This window comes from Gossypium hirsutum, chromosome A07 (genome assembly GCF_007990345.1).
Source record: "Gossypium hirsutum isolate 1008001.06 chromosome A07, Gossypium_hirsutum_v2.1, whole genome shotgun sequence".
Classification (NCBI taxonomy): Eukaryota; Viridiplantae; Streptophyta; class Magnoliopsida; order Malvales; family Malvaceae; genus Gossypium; species Gossypium hirsutum.
In genome coordinates this window covers 70,092,369-70,107,197 of record NC_053430.1, presented here as the reverse complement: position 1 = coordinate 70,107,197, position 14,829 = coordinate 70,092,369, and the positions used below count along the sequence as shown (strand labels likewise).

The 14,829-nt window shown below is 37.2% G+C and overlaps 1 pseudogene; it reads left to right on the top strand.

The window, feature by feature from the left end:
• The first annotated feature begins 1,771 nt into the window (after positions 1–1,771).
• LOC121232288 (protein Ycf2-like) lies at positions 1,772–4,410 on the top strand (annotated as a pseudogene).
• The last annotated feature ends 10,419 nt before the right edge of the window (positions 4,411–14,829 follow it).

The window sequence follows — 14,829 nt, the reverse complement described above, 5'->3', positions numbered from 1 at the left end:
TTAATCAATACATACAATCATCATTCAATCTCAATCAAGTTGTTCCTAATACGAGCTTACAAGGCTCTAAACATACATTGGGAGTGGTTCAGGACTAAATTGAGAACTTAAGAAACTTTCATGAAACTTTGAAAATTTTTCTCAAAACAGGGGACAAACGCCCGTGTGGCCCGACACACGGCCACCAGACACACTTGTGTCATAGGCTGTGTGGACACTGGAAATAAAAGCACATGGCCATGACCCAGTCCGTGTCTTACCCATGTAACTCTCTGACTTGGGTTACACGACCAACACACAAACTCATGTGGCTAGCCCATGTGACTTAAAAATGGCCATACATGCCCATGTGCCAGGCCGTGTGCTAGGTCATGCAAAACTTGTAGGGTATACTGACTTATGCCACACGGCCAAGTCACACGCCCGTGTGTAAGGCCATGTGAAGCATACTGACTTGATTTCAAATTCAACACTAGGAGACACACGACCATATATTTAACCATGCATCACATACGGCTGAGACACACACCCGTGTCTCTGCCTGTGCGGACAAAAATAGGCTACTTACCAAGCCAATTTGCCACCCAAACTTGAGCTCACCTATATCAACTCAATTATACCAATATATAGCATCAATAGGCATTTTAAAACAATCAATTCAAGCCTAGTTCATGCATAATCTAAATTACTTTTCTCAATACACAAATCTTAAACTATACCATACCATTTGTACTAAAATTCATATACAATTCAACTATCTAAACCTTTCTCAAACATACATCATTTTATACCAAATCACAAGCACAACTCATCTCTAATATCAACTATTCATCATTTACCATATCAATATGCACAAACCTCATAATATAAGCCAATCACATATTCATCAATGAACTCACCATGACAACCATATATGCACATATATGTACATAACTAAATCCACCAGATTAAGCCAACTCTTATGGCTATATTTACAAACCAAAACATATACATTTACAAGCCATTACAAATAACCAAAATCATTGTCAACCAATAATCATAATGACTCAAAATACCTAGACATGCCATAGACTTAAAATACCAAAGTTCATAGGTACCAAGTGATAGGTAGATAGAGTGAAGAGATTTCTGACGATTTCCAAATTCGAGATAGCCTTGAATTCCCTATAAAACATAAAAAAATGATGCAAGCTGTAAAGCTTAGTAAGCTCGTATGAAATAAACTTGATATAATTATATACACATATTTCAACAAGTGATTATAGATATAAGAATTCAAATCAACTAACAAACCTTTCAATTTCAAAATCACAAAACTATATACTTCCTTCACAATTTCTCCGATACAAAGCTAGTATGATTTATTCACATGCCTGTACCATCTCGTACCAATCTCATACACATTTTCATCTTTCTTTTATCCGTTGAACCATTTGGAATAGAAGTCGGATACTCAAGGTTTTCACACGATAAGTACCTATACCATGGCTCTGATCTTAGCCTACTCCTTCTCCCCAATGCGGAACATCTTTTCTTATCTACTGGGCAAGGGCCTACGACATAAGGCTCCTCCTACGAACCTATTGACCTCCAAACCTAAGGAATAGAGTTGATCCCTTCTATCCAAGGGATGTACGGTCAGAAGAAGATTAGCGCCTTAACTTGTGGGCTCCGAATCTTGCCTCGAAAACTAGAGGGATAAGAAAGCTAGATCCCAGATGATTGTAACTATTGAAATGTTCCTTGCAAAGTTTAAATTTATCCTTGAAATATGGTCGAAAGAAAAAATCTCTATTTAACAGGGCTTATTCCTATACCTATGAATTCCATTGGACCCAGAAATGATACACTAGAAGAATCTTTTGGGTCTTCCAATATCAATAGGTTGATTGTTTCGCTCCTGTATCTTCCAAAAGGAAAAAAGATCTCTGAGAGCTGTTTCCTGGATCTGAAAGAGAGTACTTGGGTTCTCCCAATAACTAAAAAGTGTATCATGTCTGAATCTAACCGGGGTTCGCGGTGGTGGAGGAACTAGATCAGAAAAAGAGGGATTCTAGTTGTAAGATACCTAATGAAACTGTCGCTGGAATTGAGATCTCATTCAAAGAGAAAGATATCAAATATCTAGAGTTTCTTTTTGTATATTATATGGATGATTCGATCCGCAAGGACCATGATTGGGAATTGTTTGATCGTCTTTCTCCGAGTAAGAGGCGAAACATAATCAACTTGAACTCGGGACAGCTATTCGAAATCTTAGTGAAAGACTGGATTTGTTATCTCATGTTTGCTTTTCGTGAAAAAATACCAATTGAAGTGGAGGGTTTCTTCAAACAACAAGGAGCTGGGTCAACTATTCAATCAAATGATATTGAGCATGTTTCCCATCTCTTCTCGAGAGGCAAGTGGGCTATTTCTTTGCAAAATTGTGCTCAATTTCATATATGGCAATTCCACCAAGATCTCTTCGTTAGTTGGGGGAAGAATCCACACGAATCAGATTTTTTGAGGAACATATCGAGAGAGAATTGGATTTGGTTAGACAATGTATGGTTGGTAAACAGGGATCGATTTTTTAGCAAGGTACGGAATGTATCGTCAAATATTCAATATGATTCCACAAGATCTAGTTTCGTTCAAGTAACGGATTGTCGCCAATTGAAAGGATCTTCTGATCAATCCAGAGATCGTTTCGATTCCATTAGTAATGAGAATTCGGAATATCACACATTGATCAATCAAAGAGAGATTCAACAACTAAAAGAAAGATCGATTCTTTGGGATCCTTCCTTTCTTCAAATGGAACGAACGGAGATAGAATCAGACCGATTCCCTAAGTGCCTTGCTGGATATTCCTCAATGTCCAGGCTATTCACGGAACGTGAGAAGCGGATGAATAATCATCTGCTTCCAGAAGAAATCGAAGAATTTCTTGGGAATCCTACAAGATCCATTCATTCTTTTTTCTCTGATAGATGGTCAGAACTTCATCTGGGTTCGAACCCTACTGAGAGGTCCACTAGAGATCAGAAATTGTTGAAGAAAGAACAAGATGTTTCTTTTGTCCCTTCCAGGCGATCGGAAAATAAAGAAATAGTTAATATATTCAAGATAATTACGTATTTACAAAATACCGTCTCAATTCATCCTATTTCATCAGATCCGGGATGTGATATGGTTCCGAAGGATGAACTGGGCAGTTCCAATAAGATTTCATTCTTGAACAAAAATCCATTTTTTGATTTATTTCATCTATTCCATGACCAGAACAGGAGGGGATACACGTTACACCACGATTTTGAATTAGAAGAGAGATTTCAAGAAATGACAGATCTATTCACTCTATCAATAACCGAGCCGGATCTGGTGTACTATAAGGGATTTGCCATTTCTATTGATTCCTATGGATTGGATCAAAAACAATTATTGAATGAGGTATTCAACTCCAGGGATGAATCGAAAAAGAAATCTTTATCGGCTCTACCTCCTATTTTTTATGAAGAAAATGAATCTTTTTATCGAAGGATCAGAAAAAAATGGGTCCGGATCTCCTGCGGGAATGATTTGGAAGATCCAAAACCAAAAATAGTGGTATTTGCTAGCAACAACATAATGGAGGCAGTCAATCAAGATAGATTGATCCGAAATTTGATTCAAATCCAATATAGCACCTATGGGTACATAAGAAATGTATTGAATCGATTCATTAAAAAGAATCGATCCGATCGCAACTTCGAATATAGAATTCAAAGGGATCAAATAGGAAATGATACTCTGAATCATAGAACTATAATGAAATATACGATCAACCAACATTTATCGAATTTGAAAAAGAGTCAGAAGAAATGGTTTGATCCTCTTATTTTGATTTCTCGGACCGAGAGATCCATGAATCGAGATCCTAATGCATATAGATACAAATGGTCCAATGGGAGTAAGAATTTCCAGGAGCATTTGGAACATTTCGTTTCTGAGCAGAAGAGCCATTTTCAAGTAGTGTTCGATCGATTACGTATTAATCAATATTCGATTGATTGGTCTGAGGTTATCGACAAAAAAGATTTGTCTAAGTCACTTCGTTTCTTTTTGTCCAAGTTACTTCTCTTTTTGTCCAAGTTGCTTCTCTTTTTGTCTAACTCACTTCCTTTTTTCTTTGTGAGTTTCGGGAATATCCCCATTCATAGGTCTGAGATCCACATCTATGAATTGAAAGGTCCAAATGATCAACTTTGCAATCAGTTGTTAGAATCAATAGGTCTTCAAATCGTTCATTTGAAAAAATTGAAACCTTTCTTATTGGATGATCATAATACTTCTCAAAAACTGAAATTCTTGATCAATGGAGGAACAATATCACCATTTTTGGTCAATAAGATACCAAAGTGGATGATTGACTCATTCCATACTAGAAATAATAATAATTTCAAATTTACCAAGCCACTATCATCCACTATCATGGTAATGGTCTAATTACCATTTAAAGACCTTAACTTTATGGTTCTATAGCTATTAAAAACCTTTAGCTAATAGAACACAACTTTTTTGCTTTACGTGATTTAGTCCTTTTTATCAAATTAAGCATTCAAACGATAAAATTACTTCATGAAACTTTCACACAATCAATCAATCATGTTGTAAATCTAAAAATAATAATAAAATAAATATTTTGACTTCAAAATTGTGGTCCCAAAACCACCTATCCAATTTGACTAAAAACAAGCTGTTACAACTCTCCCCCCTTAGGGATTTTCGTCCTCGAAAATCTTACCAGTGAAAAGGTTAAGGTACTATTTTCTCATAGCTTCCTTGGGTTCCCACGTAGCCTCTTCAACATAGTGTCATTTTCAAAGTACTTTCACGAGAGGTATGCTTTTATTTCTCAACTGTTGAACCTCAAATGTTAGAATTCTAATCGGTTCTTTGTTGTATGTCATAGCAGGTTGAATTTCATTCTCTGACGAAGAAATCACATGTGATGGATCAGATCTATATCGGTGCAACATCGATACGTGAAACACATAGTGGATCTTCTCTAACTCAGTCGGTAAAACTGGTCGATATGATACTGGCCCTGTTCTTTCCATAATCTCCTACGGCCAGATAAGACGCGGACTCAATTTACCTTTGCAACTGAAACAGAGTATTTTCTGCCACAGAGATACTTTCAAGAACACTTTGTCACCAATCTAAAATTCAATGTCTTTTCGTTTCAAATCCGCGTATGATTTCTGACGATCTGAAGCTGCTTTCAAATAGTCGCAAATTATTTTCACTTTCTCTTCGATTTCTCTAACCAAATCAACCCCGTGAATCTGTTTCTTGCTAAGTTAAGTCCAGTACAATGGAGTTCAACATTTACGACCATATAAGGCTTCATACAACTATCTTTATACTCGATTGAAAGTTGTTATTATATGCAAATTCAACCAGTGGCAAATATTTCTCCCAATTGCCTTTGAACTCTAAAACACAGTATCGGAGCTTATCTTCAAGAACCTGAATTACTCTGTCATATTGACCGTCGGTTTGGGAATGAAAAGTTCTACTAAAATTCAACTTTGTACCCAAAGCTTCTTGCAATTTCTTCCAAAATCGCAATGTAAACCTCGGATCTCTATCCAAAATAATCAAAACTGGTACCCCATGCAATCTAACAATCTCAGCAATGTACAACTCAGCTAGTCATTCAAGTGAATAGTCAGTATGTACCGGAATGAAATGTCCAAGTTTCGTTAGTCAATTAATGACAACCCAAATTGCATCTTTCTTCTTCGGAGACAGGGGTAATCTCGATATGAAATCCATAGTTACTTTATCCCATTTCCACTCCGGTATCATCACAGGCTGAAGCAAACCCGAAGGCACTTGATGCTCGGCTTTACTTGCTAAAAACTCAAAAATGTCTCATTTCATACCCGACCACTAATATGACTTCTTCAAATCATTATACATTTTGGTACTCCTCGGGTGAATAGATAAACTACTACTATGTGCCTCGTTCAAAATTTTATAAATCAACTCTGGATTTTTCGATACACAGATTTGATCTTGAACATCAAACAATCATCAGATCTGATTTTGTACTCTAAATCATTAGTCGACTTGCATTGCACTCTTTTAGCTTGCAATTCACTATCAGACTTTTGAGCTTCACAAATTTGCTAAAGAAAAATCGGTTTAGCTTTTAATTAAGCTAATATCGAAGATCATCAGACAAAGTCAACCTCGTATTCATCACTCTCAAAGCAGACAAAAATTTTCTACTTAAAGCATCAGTGACTATATTAGCTTTTCCCAGATGATAATCGATTACTAACTCATAGTCTTTTAGTAGCTCGAGCCATCTCTACTATTGCAAATTCAAATCTTTCTGAGCATCATATACTTTAAGCTTTTATAATCAATTAAGATGTATCATTTTCCACCGTACAAATTATGTTGCCAAATTTTCAATGCAAATACAACAGCGGCCAACTCTAAATCATACATCGAATAATTCTCTTCGTGTGATTTCAACTGTCTGGAAGCATAAGTTATCACTTTTCCCTCTTGCATCAATACACAACCCAAACCGTTTAATGACACGTCACTGTAAATCACAAATTATTTACTCGACTCAGGTTGAACCAACACTGGTGCGTTAGTTAATAATGCTTTCAATTGATCGAAACTCTGTTGACATTTCTCAAACCATTTAAACTTAACATCTTTCTGTAGCAATCTGGTCAGCGGTATAGCAATCATCGAAAACCCTTTCGCAAAGCGTTAATAATAACCAGCGAACCACAAAAAGCTTTTGACATCAGATACATTTCTAGGTCATTTCCAATCAATAACTGTAGAAATGTTACTTGGATCAACTCAAATTCCATCCGCCGAGACAACATGTCCCAAAAATCTAACTTTCTGGGGCAAAAACTCACACTTACTGAATTTAGCATAAAGATGCTTACCTCTCAATGTTTGCAACACAATTCTCAAGTTCTCGGCAAGCTTAGACTCATCTTGAGAATAGATCAGAATGTTTTCAATCAACACAACAAAAAATCTATCTAAAAACAGTCCAAAGATCTTATAATAGCCCAATTTTAGGCTTAGTAAGAACAGTGTTTCAAGACTACTAATCTGAGGTTAGAGAAAGTATTTTATTATTATTTTAGAGTTATAACATGTTTATAACTGTGCATGAAAAATTTGGTGAAGTAATTTTAGCATTTGTGAGAATACTCGCGAAAAAGGACTAAATCGCGTAAAGTTCAAAAGTCTTGAATTGATAGCTAATGGTGTTAAATTGCCATGAAACTTAAATTTGGGGTCTTTAAAGCGAAAATAGACCCTTGGATAGGATATGGCCTTACATAGGAGACAAAATATGGAGAAAGTCAAAATTAGGTAAAAATTTGGTAGCTTATTTGACCAAAATGAAATAAAATAAAGAAAAAGGGGTGCCATCTTTTTCTCACCTTCTTCACCATCAAAATTTACCAAAAAAATAGGGTTTAGAAGCTTGAAAAATTACAGCCACTCTTTACCTTCAGAAGTAAGTGATTTTGATAGTTTTTCTTGATGGTTTTTGTATTTTTGGACCCCTTGTAGCATGAGCTTTCAAAAGAGGGGTCTATTTTGCATAATGGTTGAAAGTTTAGGATCTTGCCATGATATTAAACATGTTTTTTCTGAAATTTTTTGAAGGAATATGAGTTATTGTTGTGAAATAAACAAGTTTTGTGAAGTAGATTTCATGGAAACCCTAACTAGGGACCATTTTGCATAAGTTGAGAATTAGATGAGCAATGTGAGAAATAATAGAAACTTTGCGTTACTATAAGAGTAAAATGGGTTCAACTAGGCTTAAGATATGAGGAAATTCGATAAAAATCAAATTTCAAACTTAGGGGTAAAATGGTCATTTTGCAAAAGTCTAGGGAAAAATGGTCATTTTGCCCAATTTTATAATCTTGAGTATCTAGGTTAATAAAATGATTAAATTTGTGAATTTTTATCATTTTAGATCAAGATTTACAAAATCTGGGCCTAGACCGGGAAAAAACGAAGCAAGTAGATTAAGCCGAGCTAGTCGACTACATTTTGTAAACTGAGGTAAGTTGTGTGTAAATAATACAACTACATTGTTATTATATGTCTTGAATTGATATAGCATGAAATGTTTGATGGTGGAAATGAGAATTCATGATGATAAATGAGTTAGTAGAATTCCCGCTTGAACCATTGGAAATAAATCGAATATTCATGCCATGACGTATGGGCTATTGTGAGCTAGTGTGAGACATGTCTGGGCTATTTTAGTGATCACACGGGCGTATTGCCCTTCCACATGGGTGTGTGCCCTGTTTCAAGGGCTATTTTTTTTCTAAAGTTGGTTAAGTACTGAGCCAGTTCCAAATGATTTTCCAATGGTTGTTTAAGGCCTCTAGGCCCATATTAAGAAATTTAGACATGGTTTGAAACAGTTTTAAATTTGGTCACGCCTTGATGATTCAAGAACGTTGGAATACATGTGTTTAAGTGTGGTAATACATTGAATCTTGTCCTGGCGTAGGACTTTGGTGTATGGTGGTACATTTTATGGTAACAGAGGTATGGTTTAGTTGGTTCTATGACTAGCCTAGCATGAGTACAGGTCCAACTATACATGCCATAGTTGTATATCGATAGTGTGGTGACTCCTGACAATTATAAATTATGTTTTTCATATAGTAAATGGATCTTGATGTAGCTACGGTAGATTATGTGGAAAGTAATGCGCTGACTCCCGCTGATGGGACCTCGCCAGTTGATAGTGGGCCCGTGACGATGAGTCAGGGCAAAGGGGCTAGAGAACTTACCTCCACATGATGGATGTCTAGTAATCGAAGTTTATTCGTATGAATCTGAATACTCCACCTCCCCCACCTCCTCCAATTCCTCAACCCATCTATATAGCTCCTCAAGGAGCAGAGATGGCTGGGAGAGAGAAACCTCCAGTGGATAGATTAGAAAGGAAGGGGCTGAAGAATTTCAGGCGAATATTGATGATGACCCGGAGAGGGAAAATTTTTGGCTAGAAAATACCATTAAGGTATTTGAAGAGTTATCATGCACACCCGAAGAGTGCGTGAAGTGTGTTGTGTCACTCCTGTGAGACTCAGCTTACCAATGGTTGAACACCTTGTGTCAGTTTTACCAAGGAAAAGGATTACATGGGAGTTTTTCCAAGAGGAATTTCGAAAGAAGTATATTAGTCAAAAGTTTATAGATCAGAAGAGGAATGAATTTCTAGATGTGAAGCAAGGTTGAAAGACAATAACAGAGTATAAGTGTGAGTTCATAAGGCTCAGCAAATACGTTAGGAAGTGCGTGTCTACCGAAGCCATCATGTGCAAGAAATTTGAGGACGGTTTGAACGAAGACATCTGGTTATTAATTAGCATCTTAAAATTAAGGGAATTCGTGGTGCTCGTGTAGAGAGCATGTAAGGCCAAGGAATTGGCCCAAGAGAATAGAAAAGCTAATATTGAGTACCGAGACTCAAGGAAAAATCATATAGGGAAATCACATTAAACCTTATCCAAGAGATCGAGGGAGTTCACCACCCGATCGAATGCTTCGGTGGAATTCTCAAATAAGAGTAAGAACAAGCAGAATACGACTTCTAAATCATAGACCACTTATATCGTGATTGTCGGTATTGCTTGGCCAAATAGGCCAGAGTGTTTGCAGTGTGGTAGGCGTCAATTCAGTGAGTGTCGAGGGAATGCGAAACGCTATTTTAAATGTGGGTCGTTGGACCATTTTATTTACAACTGTCCCGAGTTGGATGAGACAGAGAAAAAGCAAGATGTGAGGGAAAATAGTGCTCTTTCGATGGGTAAACCACAAAAGAAGCCGGGCAGTGGGGCTAGCGGTAGAGGTGCTCCTAGAGATTCAGTTGTTAGGTTCGAAGGCCGTGCACCTGTAAGGACTTATGCCATTCGTGCTCGCGAAGAGGCATCTTCACCAGATGTGACTACGGGTACTTTTGTTCTTCATGATATTTCTGTTATTGCTTTAATTGACCTAGGGTCTACCCATTCTTATGTCTGCATGAAATTAGTACCCAGTATGAATATGCTAGTTGAACCTACTGAATTTTTGGTTAAAGTGTCTAACTCGTTAGGCAAACATGTGTTGGTAGACTAAGTACGTAGAAACTGTCCCTTGACAATTAGATGTCATTGTTTTTCGACTAACCTTATGTTGTTGCCATTTGATGAATTTGATGTAATCCTCGGTATGGACTGGTTGACTTCTCATGGGGTTGTATTGGATTGTTGACGAAAAGTCATCGAGTTGAAATGTGAAAATGGAGGTGTCCTTCGAGTGAAACAGAGTGAATCAAATAACTTGCCTGTAGTAATATCGTCTATGACTGCGGAGAGATATTTGAGAAAAGGATATGAGTCTTACCTTGCATTTGTGTTAAATACTCAGATAAAATGAAAATTGAGTTAGTGCTGTAGTATGTGAATACCCAGATGTGTTTCCGGAAGAGTTTTCTGAATTGCCTCTAGCTAAGGAAGTTGAGTTTGGTATCGAGTTGGTCCCAGGTACAGCACCCATCTCGATAACTCTGTATAGGATGGCTTTTATAGAGTTAAAAGAGTTGAAGTCTCAATTACAAGAGTTAATGGATAAGGGTTTTGCAAGACCGAGTTATTCACCATGGGGTGCTCCTGTACTTTTTATGAAAAAGAAAGATGGGTCGATGAGATTGTGCATAGACTACCGACAACTCAACAAAGTAACCGTGAAGAACAAGTATCCCTTTCCAAGGATCGATGATCTATTCAACCAGTTAAAGGGAGCCACCATGTTTTCCAAGATCGACTTAAGTTCGGGCTACTATCAGTTAAGGGTTAAGGAGCAAGATGTACTGAAAATCGCATTTAGGACGAGGTATGGGCACTGTGAGTTTCTTATTATGCCCTTCAGTTTAAAAAATGCTCCTGCGGTGTTTATGGATTTAATGAACCATATTTTCCAGCCATATTTGGATAAGTTCGTGGTGATCTTTATCGACGACATATTGATTTACTCAAGTAATGAGAGTGAGCACTAAAAGCATCTAAGAACTGTTTTACAAACCTTGAGAGATAAGCAACTATATGCCAAGTTTAGTAAGGGTGAATTTTGGCTTAAAGAGGTTGGATTCCTAGGACACATCGTGTCAGGAGATGGGATCAGAGTTGACTGAAGCAAGATCTCGACTATTGTTGAGTGGAAACTGCCGAGGAATGTGACAGAGGTTTGAAGCTTTCTGGGTTTGACTGGATACTACAGAAGATTTGTGAAGGGATTCTCTATGGTAGCCACTCCGACGACAAGGTTGTTACAAAAGGATATCAAGTTTGAATGGATAGAGAAGTGCCAACAGGGTTTTGAGAAATTAAAGGTTTTGTTGACCGAAGCTCTAGTTTTAGTGCAACCGAAATCGGGAAGGGAGTTTGTGGTATATAGTGATGCATCCTTGAATGGGTTAGGGTGTGTGCTCATGCAAGAATGTAAAGTTATAGCCTATGCTTCGAGACAGCTAAAGCCACACGAGAGAAATCACCCGACCCATGATTTGGAGCTAGCAGCTATAGTGTTCGCATTAAAGATTTGGAGACACCATTTGTATGGTGAGAGATGTCGGGTTTTCACTGACCATAAAAGTCTAAAGTATTTGATGATTTAGAAGGATTTGAATTTACAACAATGATGATGGTTGGAGTTGATAAAAGACTACGAGTTGGTGATTAACTACCACTTCGGAAAGGCTAATGTAGTAGCTGATGCTTTGAGTAGGAAATCATTGTTCGCCTTGAGGGCTATGAATGCTCAGTTGTCAGTGATTGATGATGGTTTAGTTCTAGCAAAGTAGAGAGCTAAACTGATGTTCCTGTAAGAGATTTGCGAAGCTTAGAATAATGACAGTGAATTGCAAGCCAAGAGAACTCAGTGTGAGTCATGTGTCGAATCAGAATTTAGTATTGGTACTGACTGTTTTATAATGTACGAAGGCAAAATTTGTGTACCCAAGAATAATGAGCTCATTTAGAAGATTTTGTGAAAGGAAGACAGTGGTTGTTTGTCTATCCACCCAGGTAGTGTGAAAATGTACAATGATTTGAAGAAAATGTACTGGTGGTCGGGAATGAAAAAAGACATTTCTGAAAGTGTCTCTAAGTGTCTAGTTTGTCAACAAGTGAAGGCTGAACACCAAGTACCCTTAGGTTTACTTTAGCCTATGTGGTTCTTGAATGGAAATGGGACCGAGTAACCATGGATTTTGTGTCAGGGTTGCCTTTGACACCAAGGAAAAAGGATTCAATTTGGGTCGTTGTCGATAGACTTACTAAGTCGACACATTTTATACCAATGCGTACAGACTATTCCCTTGAGAAATTGGGCGATCTTTATGTTTCTGAGATCGTGAGACTTCATGGAGTGCCTTTGTCAATTATTTTTGGTAGAGATCCGAGGTTTACCTCACGATTTTGGAGGAAGTTGCAAGAGGCATTAAGAACGAAACTGAATTTTAGCACGGCTTTTAACCCACAAACCAACGATCAGTTAGAGAGAATAATTCAAATATTAGAGGACCTATTATGGTGTTGTTTTCTTGAGTTTCAAGGTGGTTGGGAAAGGTATTTACCACTGGTCGAATTCACTTACAACAACAGTTATCAATCAAGTCTGAAAATGGCGCCTTATGAGGCTTTGTATGGGCGTAGGTGCCGAACGCCTTTAAATTGGACTGAGTTGAGAGAGAATCAGATTCACGGGGTCGACTTAGTTAAAGAGACTGAAGAAAAGGTTAAAGTAATTCATGATTGTATAAAGGCTACATCAGATAGATAGAAATCGTACGTGGATTTGAAACGGAAAGAGATCAAGTTTCAAGTCAGGGATAAAGTGTTTCTAAAAGTATCCCCGTGGATGAAAGTCCTTAGATTCGGTAGAAAAGGCAAGTTGAGTCTGTGGTTTATTGGACCTTATGAGGTGACCAAGAGAATTGGGTCGGTAGCATACTGATTAGCCTTGCCTCGTGAGCTAGAGAAAATTCATGATATATTTTATGTATCGATGTTGCGACGCTACTGACCTGAACCCTCACACGTGATTTCATCGGAAGAAATTGAAATAAGCTCGGATATGACCTATGGTGAAGAACCGATTAAGATTTTGAATCGAGAGGTCAAGAAGTTGGGGAATAAAAGTGTAGCACTCGTAAAGGTTTTATGGCATAGACACAGAGTGGAGGAAGCCACATGGGAATCCAAAGAGACTGTGGGGGATCAATACCCGAACTTATTCACTGTTAAGATTTTCAGGGACAAAAAATCCTTAAGGGGGAGAATTGTAACAGCCAAATTTTGGGCTTAGTCAGAACAGTGGTTTTGAGACCACTAATCTGAGGTTAGAGAAATATTTTATTATTATTTTAGAGTTATAACATGTTTATAACTATGCATGAAAAATTTGGGGAAGTAATTTTAGCGTTTGTGAGATTAATCGAGAAAAAAGACTAAATCGCATAAAGTTTAAAAGTCTTGAATTGATATCTAAGGGTGTTATATTGCCATGAAACTTAAATTGGGGGTCTTTAAAGGGAAAATAGACCCTTGGATAGGTGATGGCTTTCCATAGGAAATAAAATATGGAGAAAGTCAAAATTAGGTAGAAATTTGGTAGCTAATTTGACCAAAATGAAATAAAATAAAGAAAAAAGGGTGTCATCTTTTTCTCACCTTCTTCACCACCAAAATTTACCAACAAAAATAGGGTTTAGAAGCTTGAAAAATTACAACCACTCTTTACCTTCACAAGTAAGTGATTTTGATAGTTTTTCTTGACGATTTTTGTATTTTTGGACCCCTTGTAGCATGAGCTTTCAAAAGAGGGGACTATTTTGCAGAATAGTTGAAAGTTTAGGATCTTACAACGATAGTAAACATGTTGTTTTCAGAAGTTTTATGGAGGAATATGAGTTATTGTTGTGAAATAAACAAGTTTTGTGAAGTTGTTTTCATGGAAACCCTAACTAGGGACCATTTTGCATAAGTTGAGAATTAGATGATAAATGTGAGAAATAATAGAAATTTTGGGTTGCTATATGTGTAAAAGGGGTTCATCTAGGCTTAAAATATGAGGAAATTTGATTAAATTCAAATTTTGGACTTAGAGGTAAAATGGTCATTTTGCCTAATTTTATATTGTTGAGTATCTAGGTTAATAAAATGATTAAATTTGTGAATTTTTATTGTTTTAGATCAAGATTTACAAAACCCAGGCCTAGACTAGGGAAAAATGAAGCAAGTGGATTAAGCCGAGCTAGTCGACTACATTTTGTAAACCGAGGTAAGTTGTGTGTAAATAATAAAACTACGTTGTTATTATATGTGTTGAATTGATATATCATGAAATGTTTGATGGTGAAAATGAGAATGCATGATGATAAGTGAGTTAGTAGAATTCCCGCTTGAACCATTTGAAATAAATCGGATATTCATGCCATGATGTATGGGCTATTGTGAGCTAGAGCGAGACATGTTTCAGATATGCATCAGCAACATTATGAGAGCCAGTGTAAGACCATGTCTGGAACATGGCATCGGCATTGAGAAGAGAGCTAGTGTAAGACGTGTCTAGGACATGTATCGACCTCGTAAGGTAAGCCAATATAAGACATGTTAGGGACATGCATCAGCTATGAGATGTGCCAGTGTAAGACCATGTCTGGGACATGGCGTCGGCCTCAATGACAATAGTCAATGTAAGAACATGTCTCGGACATGGCATCGGCTT